We start from the raw sequence: 13785 nt of genomic DNA on the forward strand, positions 1-13785 counted from the left end.
GATCACAGGTGCATAAGTTACAAATGTGCTTCGTAGGTTTTTTTATGCTCAGTATCTTTTATGAATCGAACATAAACACAACATCGGAAATGATCTTACGACTAAGTTCAAGTATAAATATAAGAACATTTTTAAGAGGTCCCTGGTGTCTTATTGATACCAAGATTGTCTTCGAGACATTTTTTTATTTATTTACACGCAGACTGACCATGAAGATTCTTCCATTCACTATAATTGGGGATCCTATTTTCTGTAAACAGTGCCGCGGTCGGCCTTGAACCGCGTGGCTTCAATGAGCAGGGTCAGTCGCTCTCCGTTGCCTCACATTCATAACATCCTGCTTATTATACTAGACAGACAGTTCTGTCCTGAGTGGACTTGGCTACGGTAGCATCAATACTAACATCCATCTACTAATGTATGAAGATGAGGAGAGACAGTGAGGAAGATCCTTTATTAACACAGGGAAAAGGGTCATGAGGAGAGACAGTGAGATCCTTTATAAACACAGGGAAAAGGGTCATGAGGAGAGACAGTGAGTAAGATCCTTTATTAACACAGGGAAAAGGGTCATGAGGACAGTAGGTTATTATTTTCAATTAATACAAAACCCATTTTATAAGGTAGCTCTCACAGCGATCTTTGACATCATTCTGTCACCTTCTTTAGCTTCCTACTTTGCCTTCCTTTCCTCAGTGTCATGCAAATCTGATTCTATGGACAAACTGGTAGGAAATGCCTCCAGAAGTAAGCTTTTTTGTGTGTGTGTGTGTGTACCATTGTGCCAGTGTGCTATGTATCCAGGCCTGATGCTGTGTAACAGAACCAGTTTCACGCTCGGCTCACAAACACACTTGAGATACAGGGCTATACAGAAACACAATTAGAAGGTGTCCCAATTGCTCCCCATTCCCTATACAGTGCACAACTTGACCAGGGCCCATGGGGAATAGGGTGCTATTTGAGATGCCTACACAGTGCACTACTTTTGACCAGGGCCCATGGGGAATAGGGTGCTATTTGAGATGCCCTACACAGTGCACTACTTTTGACCAGGCCATGGGAATAGGGTGCTTATTTGAGATGCCTTACACAGGTGCACTACTTTTGACCAGGGCCATGGGATATCTTATTTGAAGATGCCTACACAGTGCACTACTTTTGACCAGGGCCCATGGGGAATAGGGTGCTATTTGAGATGCCTACACAGACTGCCTAATGGGCCTCTACTTCCTTAACAATCCAGTCTCCTCTGATCGCTAACCCCTGACCTCTGATGTAATATGTTGTGGTTGTCTAACACTTCTACATTTTGGCAAGTTCCAGTCAGAGTTCAAATTTTAGTCCAATGTGCTTCTAAAGTCGAACCCACAGTAATGTTGTAGTAACAGCTGAAGGCAGCAGACAGACAAGTCAACCATCTCCTGGTTGGACACACCGAACATTCTTACATCTACAAACAGACGACAAACCAAGCAACAACAACAGTTGAGAATAACACTATTATCCTTCTGAAGGGTGAAACTCCCAGCTGTTTATCCCAGTGCTGACAGAGACAGATGGAGAGCAATCCAGGATTCTTTCCAGGTTCATCATTTAGATTCAACACATCAGTATAGACATGGTGCACTGGGGGCTTCTGGTTTCAACATGACAGCAGAARAATACGCACCAAGACCTCTCCGCAATAAATCTTTATCTCCTGTTCTCTGTTTACCATCATGCACTGGGGTAAAGAGCTTTGGAGATCGCCCCGTCATCCTTCAGCCTATTATAACTATTCCTCCCATTCCAACTCCATCCCTCCATCCCCATCTACTCTTTCTTCTTCTCTTCCTCTGGGATGTAGACGGACACAGTGAACTCTCCTGCCTCAGTTCCATACTTGTTCTTCACCAGGAGTGCGTACTTCCCTGAGTCGGTCGTGGTTACCGTCGCGATGGTGATGCTGGCGAACTTGCCGTGTTCAAACTTAAGGGCGTAGCGTTCGTCAGACACCAGCTCTCTGTCGTTCTTCATCCAGGTGACCTCGGGTGCAGGGTCACCCCACACGTTGCCTGTCAGGTTCAGAGACTGGAGAAGTGGGGAGGCATGATGTCAGCACAATATTAAACACTGTTCCCTAAGAAACATATTCACATACAGACACGGAGGGAAGAGGAGAGAAGTGGGAAGTGAGAGCAAGCGTGAGAGACAGAGAGAGATATTGAGTGAGAGAAAGAGGGAGGGAGAGAGAGATGTGGGAAGTGAGAGCGCTAGAGAGAGACTTGCTTTGGCAATGTAAACACATGTTTCCCATGCCAATAAAGCCCTTTGAATTGAGAGAGGGGGAGAGAGATCCTAGTTACCTTGCCCTCCTGGATAGTGACCACATCTGGCAGACCTCCCACAACGCGGGCACGGTCTGCAATACAGGATGATCAATGTTAACACGCAAGGGCACACAGTGTGCCATTCAGAGCCCCTCCCTCCAGCCCAGAGCAGGAAGAGAGAAGACGTTTCATAATATTGGAGAATATAAATAACCACTCACTTCTCTCTGCAATGGCAGCAGCCCTGAGGAAGACAGACAGACAGGGTCAGGAATAATAACAACTACATCCACTGTGTCCGTCTGTCTGGCAGAACAAGATTTCCACACGTCATAATGAGAGAGCTAAACGTCTGGTGTAGAGTTGGTGAACTTACTTCAGCCTCTGGAACTCTACGAAGGCTTCCTCCCAGGCTGCAATGACAAACAACCCATTAGTGAGCAGCTGCTGAACAGCCCTACACCCAGCATTCAGCCTTCAGATGAAAGAAGCAGCATGTGTCAGCTTGGGGAACAGTAATCATATCCTGGGCTGAAATAATGGCATTCAGAGCAGTCTGTTTACAGGAGTCTGCTGTATTTATTACTCTGGGGTTGATTACAACTTCCGCACTTGTCTCTGTGCTGTTTGTTGCTACTTGGCTACCTGCCAAACTTTTGGGTTTTTTACTTTTTAATAACCGCTTAATTAAAACTTTGCATTTAACATATTTACCAACGGCTTCGTTTTTTCCGCACTCAACTTTTTTCATTCTGGACATGGTTCTACAAGACCTCCACCAGCCGAAAAAGCTAAGTAGTAACATAAACACCATGCAGTCGCTGTACTCATATTATACAGGAGAACTATTGGCTTATGATGAGGATAGATGTGTTGCCTGCACAGCTTCAGATGCCATCGTTAGACAAGGGTAGTTTCAGTGTAGGAAAGGATGAAACAGCGTCTGTGCCACCAGTAAGTACAGATAGTAACGTTAGTATAAATCCCCTCGCACAGTCCCCGCAGCCGGACAACTTTCTCATGGCTTCTGGAAGGAAATGCTGTAGGAATGCTCAACCGGTGTCGCTCATTCAGCTGACAGAAACTTTCAACCGGTTCTCCCCATTAATCAACGAGTCGGGGTCAGAGGCCGAGCCTTCTCAGGTCTCTCCTCCACCCGTTACAGGGTCTGGAAGCTTCCTATCATTGGCTCTGACAAATTGAAAACCCTAGTCATTGGCGACTCCATAACCCGCAGTATTAGACTTAAAAAGAATCATCCAGCGATCATACACTGTTTACCAGGGGGCAGGGCTACCGACGTTAMGGCTAATCTGAAGATGGTGCTGGCTAAAGCTAAAACTGGCGAGTGTAGAGAGTATAGAGATATTGTTATCCACGTCGGCRCCAATGATGTTAGGATGAAACAGTCAGAGGTCACCAAGAGCAACATAGCTTCAGCGTGTAAATTAGTCAGAAAGATTGTGTCAGCATCGAGTAATTGTCTCTGGCCCCCTCCCAGTTAGGGGGAGTGATGAGCTCTACAGCTGTCTCACAACTCAATTGCTGGATGAAAACTGTTTTCTGCCCCTCCCAAAAGATAGAATTTGTAGATAATTGGCCCTCTTTCTGGGATTCACCCACAAACAGGACCAAGCCTGGCCTGCTGAGGAGTGACTGACTCCATCCTAGCTGGAGGGGGGCTCTCATCTTATCTATGAACATAGACAGGGCTCTAACTCATTCAACAAGAGAGAATAAGTTTCACTTCAGCAGTGATAAATTAATGAACTTYTTCAATGAAAAAGMTGATCATTAGAGAGCAAATTACGGATTCCACTTTGAATCTGTGAATTTCTCCAAAGCTCCGTTGTCCTGAGGACCTAGGGTCAATAGAGACACTCAAGTTTTTTTTATCCTGCATTTCTTGACACATTCATTAAAAATAGTCATGGCCTCTAAACCCTCAAGCTGCATACTGGACCCCATTCGAACTAAATTACGTGAAGTTGGTAAATTACCTTTTAATGGCGTCAGACCAAGGCTCTTCATCTGTCCTGATTCTAGACCTTAGTGCTGCTTTTCACACCGTCGATCACCACATTCTTTTGGAGAGATAGGAAACCGTAATTGGTCTACACGGACAAGTGCTGGCCTGGTTTAGAGCTTATCTGTCGGAAAGATATCAGTTTGTCTCTGTGGATGGTTTGTCCTCTGACAAATCAACTGTACGCTTCGGCAATACTCAAGGTTCCGTTTTAGGACCACTATTGTTTTCACTATATATTCTACCTCTGGGTGATGTCATTCGGAAACACAATGTCAACTTTCACTGCTATGCGGATGACACAGAGCTGTACATTTTGATTAAACATGGTGAAGCCCCAAAATTGCCCTCCCTGGAAGCCTGTGTTTCAGACATAAGGAAGTGGATGGCGGCAAATGTTTTACTTTTAAACTCGGACAAAACAGAGATGTTAGTTCCAGGTCCCAAGAAACTAGATTAGACTACTGCAATGCTGTACTCTCCGGCTAGCCGGATAAAGTGCTAAATAAACTTCAGTTAGTGCTAAACACGGCTGCTAGAATCTTGACTAGAACCCCAAATATTTGATCATACTACTCCAGTACAAGCCTCTCTACATTGGCTTCCTGTTGGGACTAGGGCTGATTTCATGGTTTTAATGCTAATCTACAAAGCATTACATGGGCTTGCTCCTACTTATCTCTCTGATTTGGTCCTGGTGTACATACATACGCAAACGCTACGGTCAGAAAACACAAGCCTCCTTATTGTCCTTAGAATTTCCAAGCAAACAGCTGGAGTCAAGGCTTTCTCTTATCGAGCTCAATTTTAATGTGAGAGRAGCAGAATCGGTCTCAACCTTTAAGTCTTTACTGAAGACTCATCTCTTCAGTAGGTCCTATGATTGAGTGTAGTCTGGCCCAGGAGTGTGAAGGTGAACGGAAAGGCTCTGGAGCAACGAACCGCCCTTGCTGTCTCTGCCTGGCCGGTTCCACTCTCTCCACTGGGATTCTCTGCCTCTAACCCTATTACAGGGGCTGAGTCACTGGCTTACTGGTGCTCTTTTATGCCGTCCCTAGGAGGGGTGCGTCACTTGAGTGGGTTGAGTCACTGACGTGATCTTCCTGTCTGGGTTGGCGGCCCCCCCTTGGGTTGTGCCGTGGCGGAGATCTTTGTGGGCTATACTCAGCCTTGTCTCAGGATGGTAAATTGGTGGTCTGTTGATATCCCACTAGTGGTGAGGGGGCTGTGCTTTGGCAAAGTAGGTGGGGTTAAATCCTGCCTGGTTGGCCCTGTCCGGGGGTATCATCGRATGGGGCCACAGTGTCTCCTGACCCCTCCTGTCTCAGCCTCCAGTATTTATGCTGCAGTAGTTTATGTGTCGGGGGGCTAGGGTCAGTTTGTTATATCTGGAGTACTTCTCCTGTCTTATCCGGTGTCCTGTGTGAATTTAAGTATGCTCTCTCTAATTCTCTCTTTCTCTCTTTCTTCCTCTCTCTCGGAGAACCTGAGCCCTAGGGCTATACCTCAGGACTGCCTGGCATGATGACTCCTTGCTGTCCCCAGTCCACCTGGCCGTGCTGCTGCTCCGGTTTCAACTGTTCTGCCTGCGGCTATGGAACCCTGACCTGTTCACCGGACGTGCTACCTGTCCCAGACCTGCTGTTTTCAACTCTCTAGAGACAGCAGGAGCAGGTAGAGGATAGTCGTTCAATTGAGATTCGGCATATGAAAAAGCCAACTGACATTACTCCTGAGGTGCTGACTTGCTGCACCCTCGACACAACTACTGTGATTATTATTTTTGACCATGCTGGTCATTTATGAACATTTTGAACATCTGTGCCATGTTCTCGTTTATAATCTCCACCCGGCACAGCCAGAAGAGGACTGCCACCCCTCATAGCCTGGTTCCTCTTAGGTTTCTTCCTAGGTTTTGGCCTTTCTAGGGAGTTTTTTCCTAGCCACCGGTGCTTCTACACCTGCATTGCTTGCTGTTTGGGTTTTAGGCTGGGTTTCTGTACAGCACTTTGAGATATCAGCTGATGTAGAAGGGCTGATATAAATACATTTGATTTGATGTAGGTATGGATGTTTGGGAGATTGTTGATGTGGGTTTAGATGTGGTGCGTAATTGGAGTTGTGTTAGATGTGGGTTTAGATGTGGGTATTGGGATTAGTGGGTTTGGATGTGGGTTTAGAATGTGGGTTTAGATGTGGGTTTTGGATGTGGGTTTAGATGTGGGTTTAGGAGTAGGTTTGTGGGTTTAGTGTGCATTTAGATGTGTATTAGATGTGGGTTTAGATTGTGGGTATGATTGGGTATGATGTGGGTTTTAGATGTGGGTTTGGATAGTGAGGGTTTGGATGTGGCGTTTGGGATGTGGGATATTCGATGTGGGTTTAAGATGTGGTTGGTGTTTAAGATGAGTGGGTAGTTGTGGGTTGAGGGTACGATGTGGGTATGATGTGGGTTTAAGATGTGGTTGTTTAGTGTGGGTGTAGATGTAGTGAGTTTGGATGTGGGTTTGGATTGGTTTTGGGTTTGGATGTGGATATTGATGTGGGTTTAGATGTGGGTTTAGATGAGGGTTTGGATGTGGGTTGTGGATGATGTGGTATAGATGGGTTTGGATGCGGGTTTAGATTGGGTTTGGATGTGGGTTGGATGTGTGGTATGATGTGGGTTTGGATGTGGGTATGATGTGGGTTTGGATGTGGGTTTGGACGTAGTTATGGATGTGGGTTTAGATGCGGGTTTAGATGCTGGGTGTTGGATGTGGGTTTGGATGTGGTATGATGTGTTTGGATGTGGGTATGATGTGGGTTTGGATGTGGGTTTGGACGTAGTTATTGGATGTGGGTTTAGGATAGTGGGTTTGGATGTGGGTTTGGGGATGTGGGTTTGGACGTAGTTATGGATGTGGGTTTAGATGAGGGTTTTAGATGAGGGTATGGATGTGGTGGGTACACAGAATCGTGAGCCATGCGGCCCCTCATGATACGTTCCTATTGTTTGTGGCCCCACCACCATTAAAGTTGCCCGCACTAGATACTTAAAAGGTTCCAAATCAGACACAGCAGACTGGGGGTGTGATGATGAAACCTCCCTCCTCAATCAATTTGTTTTCCTGTGTGTGTGTGTGTGGTGTGTGTGTGTTGTGTGTGTGTTGTGTGTGTGTGTGTGTGTGTGTGTGTGTGTGTGTTGTGTGTGTGTGTGTGTGTGTGTGTGTGTGTGTGTGTGTTGTGTGGTGTGTGTGTGGTGTGTGTGTGTGTGTGTGTTTCTGTGTTTCTGGGTGTGTGTTTCTGGGTGTTTTGGGTGTTTCTGTGGTGGTGGGTGTTTCTTTTTGGGTGTGTGTGCGTTTATGTGTGTGTGTGTGTGTCGGTTTCTCACCTTGTCCAGACAGGTCACAGAACCTCTTAACCCCGTCTTGCCGTCACAGATATTTATGTGTATTTGCCCTTATCTTTCTCTGTGGGCTCATTCACCTTGAGCCACAGCTGCTCCCCACTCACTCCACACTGGACTCTGTCAGAGTGGGCGATTCTTGCTTCCCTGCAGACAGATGCAATGACATACACACAGAAACACACACTGAGTCAACATGAGCACTCCATACATCCATAGCTTTGTAGACATGGAGGTATCACTGGAACAGAGACATGAGGTAGGTAGATATGGAGGTATCACTGCAACAGAGACATGAGGTAGGTAGATATGGAGGTATCACTGCACAGAGACATGAGGAAGGTAGATATGGAGGTATCACTGGAACAGAGACATGAGGAAGGTAGATATGGAGGTATCACTGGAACAGAGACATGAGGTAGGTAGATATGGAGGTATCACTGGAAACGAGACATGAGGAAGGTAGATATGGAGGTATCACTGGAACAGAGACATGAGAAGGTAGTATAGAGTATCACTGGAACAGAGACATGAGGTAGGTAGATATGGAGGTATCACTGCAACAGAGACATGAGGACGGTAGATATGGAGGTATCACTGGAACAGAGACATGAGGTAGGTAGATATGGAGGTATCACTAAGACTCTGAAATGTCACCATATTTCCTCTGTAGTGCAGTAGGGTACTATGGAGCCACTAGGTAGTGGAGTAGGGAGCTATGGAGCCACTAGGTAGTGGAGTAGGGAGCTATGGAGCCACTAGGTAGTGCAGTAGGGATCTATGGAGCCACTAGGTAGTGGAGTAGGGAGCTATGGAGCCACTAGTAGAGGAGTAGGGAGCTATGGAGCCACTAGGTAGTGGAGTAGGAGCTATGGAACCACTAGGTAGTGGAGTAGGGAGCTATGGAGCCACTAGGTAGAGGAGTAGGGTACTATGGAGCCACTAGGTAGTGCAGTAGGGATTATGGAGCCACTAGGTAGTGCAGTAGGGATCTATGGAGCCACTAGGTAGTGGAGTAGGGAGCTATGGAGCCACTAGGTAGTGCAGTAGGGATCTATGGAGCCACTAGGTAGTGCAGTAGGGATCTATGGAGCCACTAGGTAGTGGAGTAGGGAGCTATGTAGCCACTAGGTAGTGCAGTAGGGATCTATGGAGCCACTAGGTAGTGGAGTAGGGATCTATGGAGACACTAGGTAGAGGAGTTAGGGAGCCACTAGGTAGTGGAGTAGGGAGCTATGGAGCCACTAGGTAGAGGAGTAGGGAGCTATGGAGACACTAGGTAGTGGAGTAGGGAGCTATGGAGACACTATGTAGAGGTGGGAGCTAGGAGACACTAGGTAGAGGAGTAGGGAGCTATGGAGACACTAGGTAGAGGAGTAGGGAGCCACTAGGTAGTGGAGTAGAATCTATGGAGACACTAGGTAGTGGAGTAGGGAGCTATGGAGCCACTAGGTAGTGGAGAGGGAGCCACTAGGTAGTGGAGTAGGGATCTATGGAGACACTAGGTAGTGGAGTAGAGAGCTATGGAGACACTAGGTAGTGGAGTAGGGAGCCACTAGGTAGTGGAGTAGGAGCCATAGGTAGTGGAGTAGGAGCCACTAGGTAGAGGAGTAGGGATCTATGGAGCCACTAGGTAAGGAGTAGGGAGCTATGGAGCCACTAGGTAGTGCAGTAGGGAGCTATGGAGCCACTAGGTAGAAGAGTAGGGAGCTATGGAGCCACTAGGTAGTGGAGTAGGGAGCTATGGAGCCACTAGGTAGTGCAAGGGATCTATGGAGACACTAGGTAGTGGAGTAGGATCTATGGAGACACTAGGTAGTGGAGTAGGGAGCTTTGGAGACACTAGGTAGAGGGTAGGATCTATGGAGCCACTAGGTAGTGGAGTAGGGAGCTATGGAGCCACTAGGTAGTGGAGTAGGGAGCTATGGAGCCACTAGGTAGTGGAGTAGGAGCTATGGAGCCACTAGGTAGTGCAGTAGGGATCTATGGAGCCACTAGGTAGTGGAGTAGGGATCTATGGAGCCACTAGGTAGAGGAGTAGGGAGCCACTAGGTAGTGGAGTAGGGATCTATGAGGACACTAGGTAGTGGAGTAGGAAGCTATGGAGACACTAGGTAGTGGAGTAGGAAGCCACTAGGTAGTGGAGTAGATCTATGGAGACACTAGGTAGTGGAGTAGGAAGCTATGAGACACTAGGTAGGGAGTAGGGAGCCACTAGGTAGTGGAGTAGGGATCTATGGAGACACTAGGTAGTGGAGTAGGGAGCTATGGAGCCACTAGGTAGTGGAGTAGGAAGCCACTAGGTAGTGGAGTAGGGATCTATGGAGGACACTAGGTAGAGGAGTAGGAAGCTATGGAGACATAGGTAGTGGAGTAGGGAGCCACTAGGTAGTGGAGTAGAGGATCTATGGAGACACTAGGTAGTGGAGTAGGAAGCTATGGAGACACTAGGTAGTGGAGTAGGAGCCACTAGGTAGTGGAGTAGGGATCTATGGAGACACTAGTAGTGGAGTAGGGAAGCTATGGAGCCACTAGGTAGTGGAGTTAGGGAGCCACTAGGTAGTGCAGTTAGTGATCTTGGAGACACTAGGTAGTGGAGTAGGGAGCTATGGAGCCACTAGGTAGTGGAGTAGGAAGCCACTAGGTAGTGGAGTAGGGATCTATGGAGACACTAGGTAGTACAGTGATAGTCTTTTACAGCCTGCCCACTTCGAGCTCCTCACGTGGTAGGGTTAGGGTTAGGGTAGGGAGCTATAGAGCTCCTCACGTGGTAGGGGTAGGGTTAGGGTTAGGGGTAGGGAGACATTGGGTAGTGCAGTGTGTAAGGGTTAGGGTTAGGGTTAGGGTTAGGGTTAGGGTTAGGGTAGGGAGACATTGGGTAGTGCAGTGTGTAAGGGTTAGGGTTAGGGTTAGGGGTAGGGTTAGGGTTAGGGTAGGGAGACATTGGGTCCAGAGTCTTACTTGTGCAGCCAGCCGACTTGGAGGTCCTCCATGTGATAGGTGATCAATGAGTAGAGGACGATACCATGTTCTGTACTCTTCACACTGATCTCAGTAGATGAGTTGGCTGGAGGAGACAACGCAGATAGGATAATACACTTAATTGTTCATTATTCAATCATATTATATACTTAAGCAATATGGAACATGGGTGTGTGGTATTAACTGGTTACCAATGTAATTAGAACAGTACAAATATTTTTTGGGTCATACCCGCGGTATATGGTCTGATATACCATGGCCTTCAGCCAATCAGCATAGAGGGGTTGAACCATCCGGTTTATAGAACACAATGTTCCACATGCAGTGTATCTGTTTTATAACATGTAGATGATGAGACTCACCAATCACCCTGAACAGTTCGTTTAGCACAGTTTGGTAACCTGGAACAGATTACAGTCATTACTAGTAGTCAACAATAGTCACAGTAGTGGACAAAGTTTGAGAGATACATAGGTATTCTAGAACACAGTAGAGCCATGACAGAGGTATTCTAGAACACAGTAGCATCATCAAGAGTGATCTAGTTTAATTGAAGCTAATCATATACTTGACTAAAAAATACAGGGTTGACAGGAATCGAAAGACAAATTAGTTCTTAATGCAACCGCTGATTTACATTTTTAAAATGATCCTTACTTTTCAATACAGGGTTCGCCAAGTGAAGCTATACCAAACAAAATGGCGATAGCGTTTAAAATATTTCGACAGAAACACGATTTATCATATTAAATATTGCTTACTTTGAGCTGTTCTTCCATCAGATTCTTGGGCAATGTATCCTTTCTATGTTTATAAACGTCTTTTGGTCGTAGATGTCCTCTGTCCTTCGAAATGTCCACCACCAACGACGCGACACCCCAAAACGTGTCCAAAGTTTCAGAGTGCACAACAAATAAATTCCTCAAAATCGCACTAAACGGATATAAATTGCTATAAAACGGTCAAATTAACTACATTATGATGTTTTTAACAACTATAACGACTGAAAACATGACCGGAGAAATATTGCTGGTTAGACAACGATTTGGAACGAGGCAAGTCCGATGGCCTTCACGCTTCAGGCGCACGACGAGAAAGGGCGGTCCCTATACATTTTGGTCTTTTATAATGGCTGTGAATGTCCATCGATTTCATTCAAAACGTGATGACGTACAGACACCCAGAGGAAGACGTAGGCAGTGTCGGTTTCTTCATAGCATTCACTGTCGCCTTAAAAACAGACTCCAGATCAGGGGTAAAAATGTCGTGAAATCTGAACCCTGTCATGAAAAGTGCTGTAGATATTGTTCTGTACCACTCAGAGACAAAATTCCAACTTCTATAGAAACTAGAAGGTGTTTTCTATCCAATAATAACAATAATATGCATATTGTACGATCAAGAATTTAGCACGAGGCAGTTTAATTTGGAGACCCAAAATATGCTAATGCGGAACAGCACCCCTATAGTTCCAAGAAGTTAACAAATGTCTACACTGTATTTCTGATCAATTTGATGTCCTTGTAATGGACAAAAAAATAAGCTTTTCTTTCAAAAACAAAGACATTTCTAAGTGACCCCAAACTTTTGAAAGGTAGTGTACATTTGGGCATTACTTTTGGCCAGAACTATGAGACTGTATAGGGTGTGATTTGGGACAGAGGCTCAGATTGCCTCTGTAAGTGATGAGGGCTGGTTGAGGTTCTTTCCAGGTCTCTGACTGTCCTACTCTCTGACTCTAACCCTGTTCCAGTTGTCCAAAAAGGATGCAGGCGTGTACGAGGTGAAGCTAAAGGATGCCAGAGGAAAAGACAAGAGCATGTTCAACCTGACTGAAGCAGGTACTGAGACACCTCTACTGTGTTCTAGAACAACTTCTGTCATGTATATACTGTGTTCTAGAACAACCTCTGTCATGTATATACTGTGTTCTAGCACCTCTGTCATGTATATACTGTGTTATAGAACACCTCTGTCATGTATATACTGGTGTTCTAGAACACCTTGTCATGTATATACTGTGTTCTAGACACCTCTGTCATGTATATACTGTGTTCTAGAACACCTCTGTCATGTATATACTGTGTTCTAGAACAACCTCTGTCATGTATATACTGTGTTCTAGAACAACCTATGTCATGTATATACTGTGTTCTAGAACACCTCTGTCATGTATATACTGTGTTCTAGCACACTCTGTCATGTATATACTGTGTTCTAGAACACCTATGTCATGTATATACTGTGTTCTAGAACACCTCTGTCATGTTATACTGTGTTCTAGAACAACCTCTGTCATGTATATACTGTGTCTAGAAACCCTCTGTCATGTATATACTGTGTTCTAGAACACATCTTTGTCATGTATATTCTGTGTTCTAGAACAACCTTGTCATGTATATACTGTGTTCTAGAACACCTCTGTCATGTATATACTGTGTTCTAGAACACCTCTGTCATGTATATACTGTGTTCTAGAACACTCTGTCATGTATATACTGTGTTATAGAACACCTCTGTCATGTATATACTGTGTTCTAGAACACCTCTGTCATGTATATACTGTGTTCTAGAACACCTCTGTCATGTATATACTGTGTTCTAGAACACCTCTGTCATGTATATACTGTGTTCTAGAACACCTCTGTCATGTATATACTGTGTTCTAGAACACCTCTGTCATGGCTCTACTGTGTTCTAGAACACCTCTGTCATGGTTTCACTGTGCTCTACTGTGTTCTAGAATACCTCTGTCATGGCTCTACTGTGTTCTAGAATACCTCTGTCATGGCTCTACTGTGTTCTAGAACACCTCTGTCATGGTTTCACTGTGTTCTACTGTGTTCTAGAATACCTCTGTCATGGCTCTACTGTGTTGTAGAACACCTCTGTCATGGTTTCACTGTGTTCTACTGTGTTCTAGAGTACTCTGTCATGGCTCTACTGTGTTCTAGAACACCTCTGTCATGGTTTCACTGTGTTCTACTGTGTCTAGAATACCTCTGTCATGGTTTCCCTGTGTTCTACTGTGTTCTAGAATACCTCTGTCATGGTTTCACCTTGTGCTAGGATACTAT

The 13785-nt window shown here is 45.5% G+C and overlaps 3 long non-coding RNA genes across 3 annotated transcripts; 1 reads left to right on the plus strand and 2 right to left on the minus strand.

The window, feature by feature from the left end:
* Positions 1–531: 531 nt before the first annotated feature.
* LOC139026260 (uncharacterized) lies at positions 532–1231 on the minus strand. Its single transcript, XR_011478010.1, has 2 exons — positions 1144–1231; positions 532–1087 (listed from the first exon to the last, which is right to left on the minus strand). It is a non-coding gene; the product is annotated as an uncharacterized lncRNA (long non-coding RNA).
* On the plus strand, positions 929–1405 carry LOC139026261 (uncharacterized). The gene is made up of 2 exons (XR_011478012.1): positions 929–1037; positions 1152–1405. It is a non-coding gene; the product is annotated as an uncharacterized lncRNA (long non-coding RNA).
* A 1128-nt stretch (positions 1406–2533) lies between these two features.
* Positions 2534–11162, minus strand: LOC112077071 (uncharacterized). The gene is made up of 5 exons (XR_011478011.1): positions 11071–11162; positions 10688–10793; positions 7712–7873; positions 2689–2725; positions 2534–2556 (listed from the first exon to the last, which is right to left on the minus strand). It is a non-coding gene; the product is annotated as an uncharacterized lncRNA (long non-coding RNA).
* Between the last annotated feature and the right edge of the window lie 2623 nt (positions 11163–13785).

This window comes from Salvelinus sp. IW2-2015, unplaced genomic scaffold (genome assembly GCF_002910315.2).
Source record: "Salvelinus sp. IW2-2015 unplaced genomic scaffold, ASM291031v2 Un_scaffold4250, whole genome shotgun sequence".
Taxonomy (NCBI): Eukaryota; Metazoa; Chordata; class Actinopteri; order Salmoniformes; family Salmonidae; genus Salvelinus; species Salvelinus sp. IW2-2015.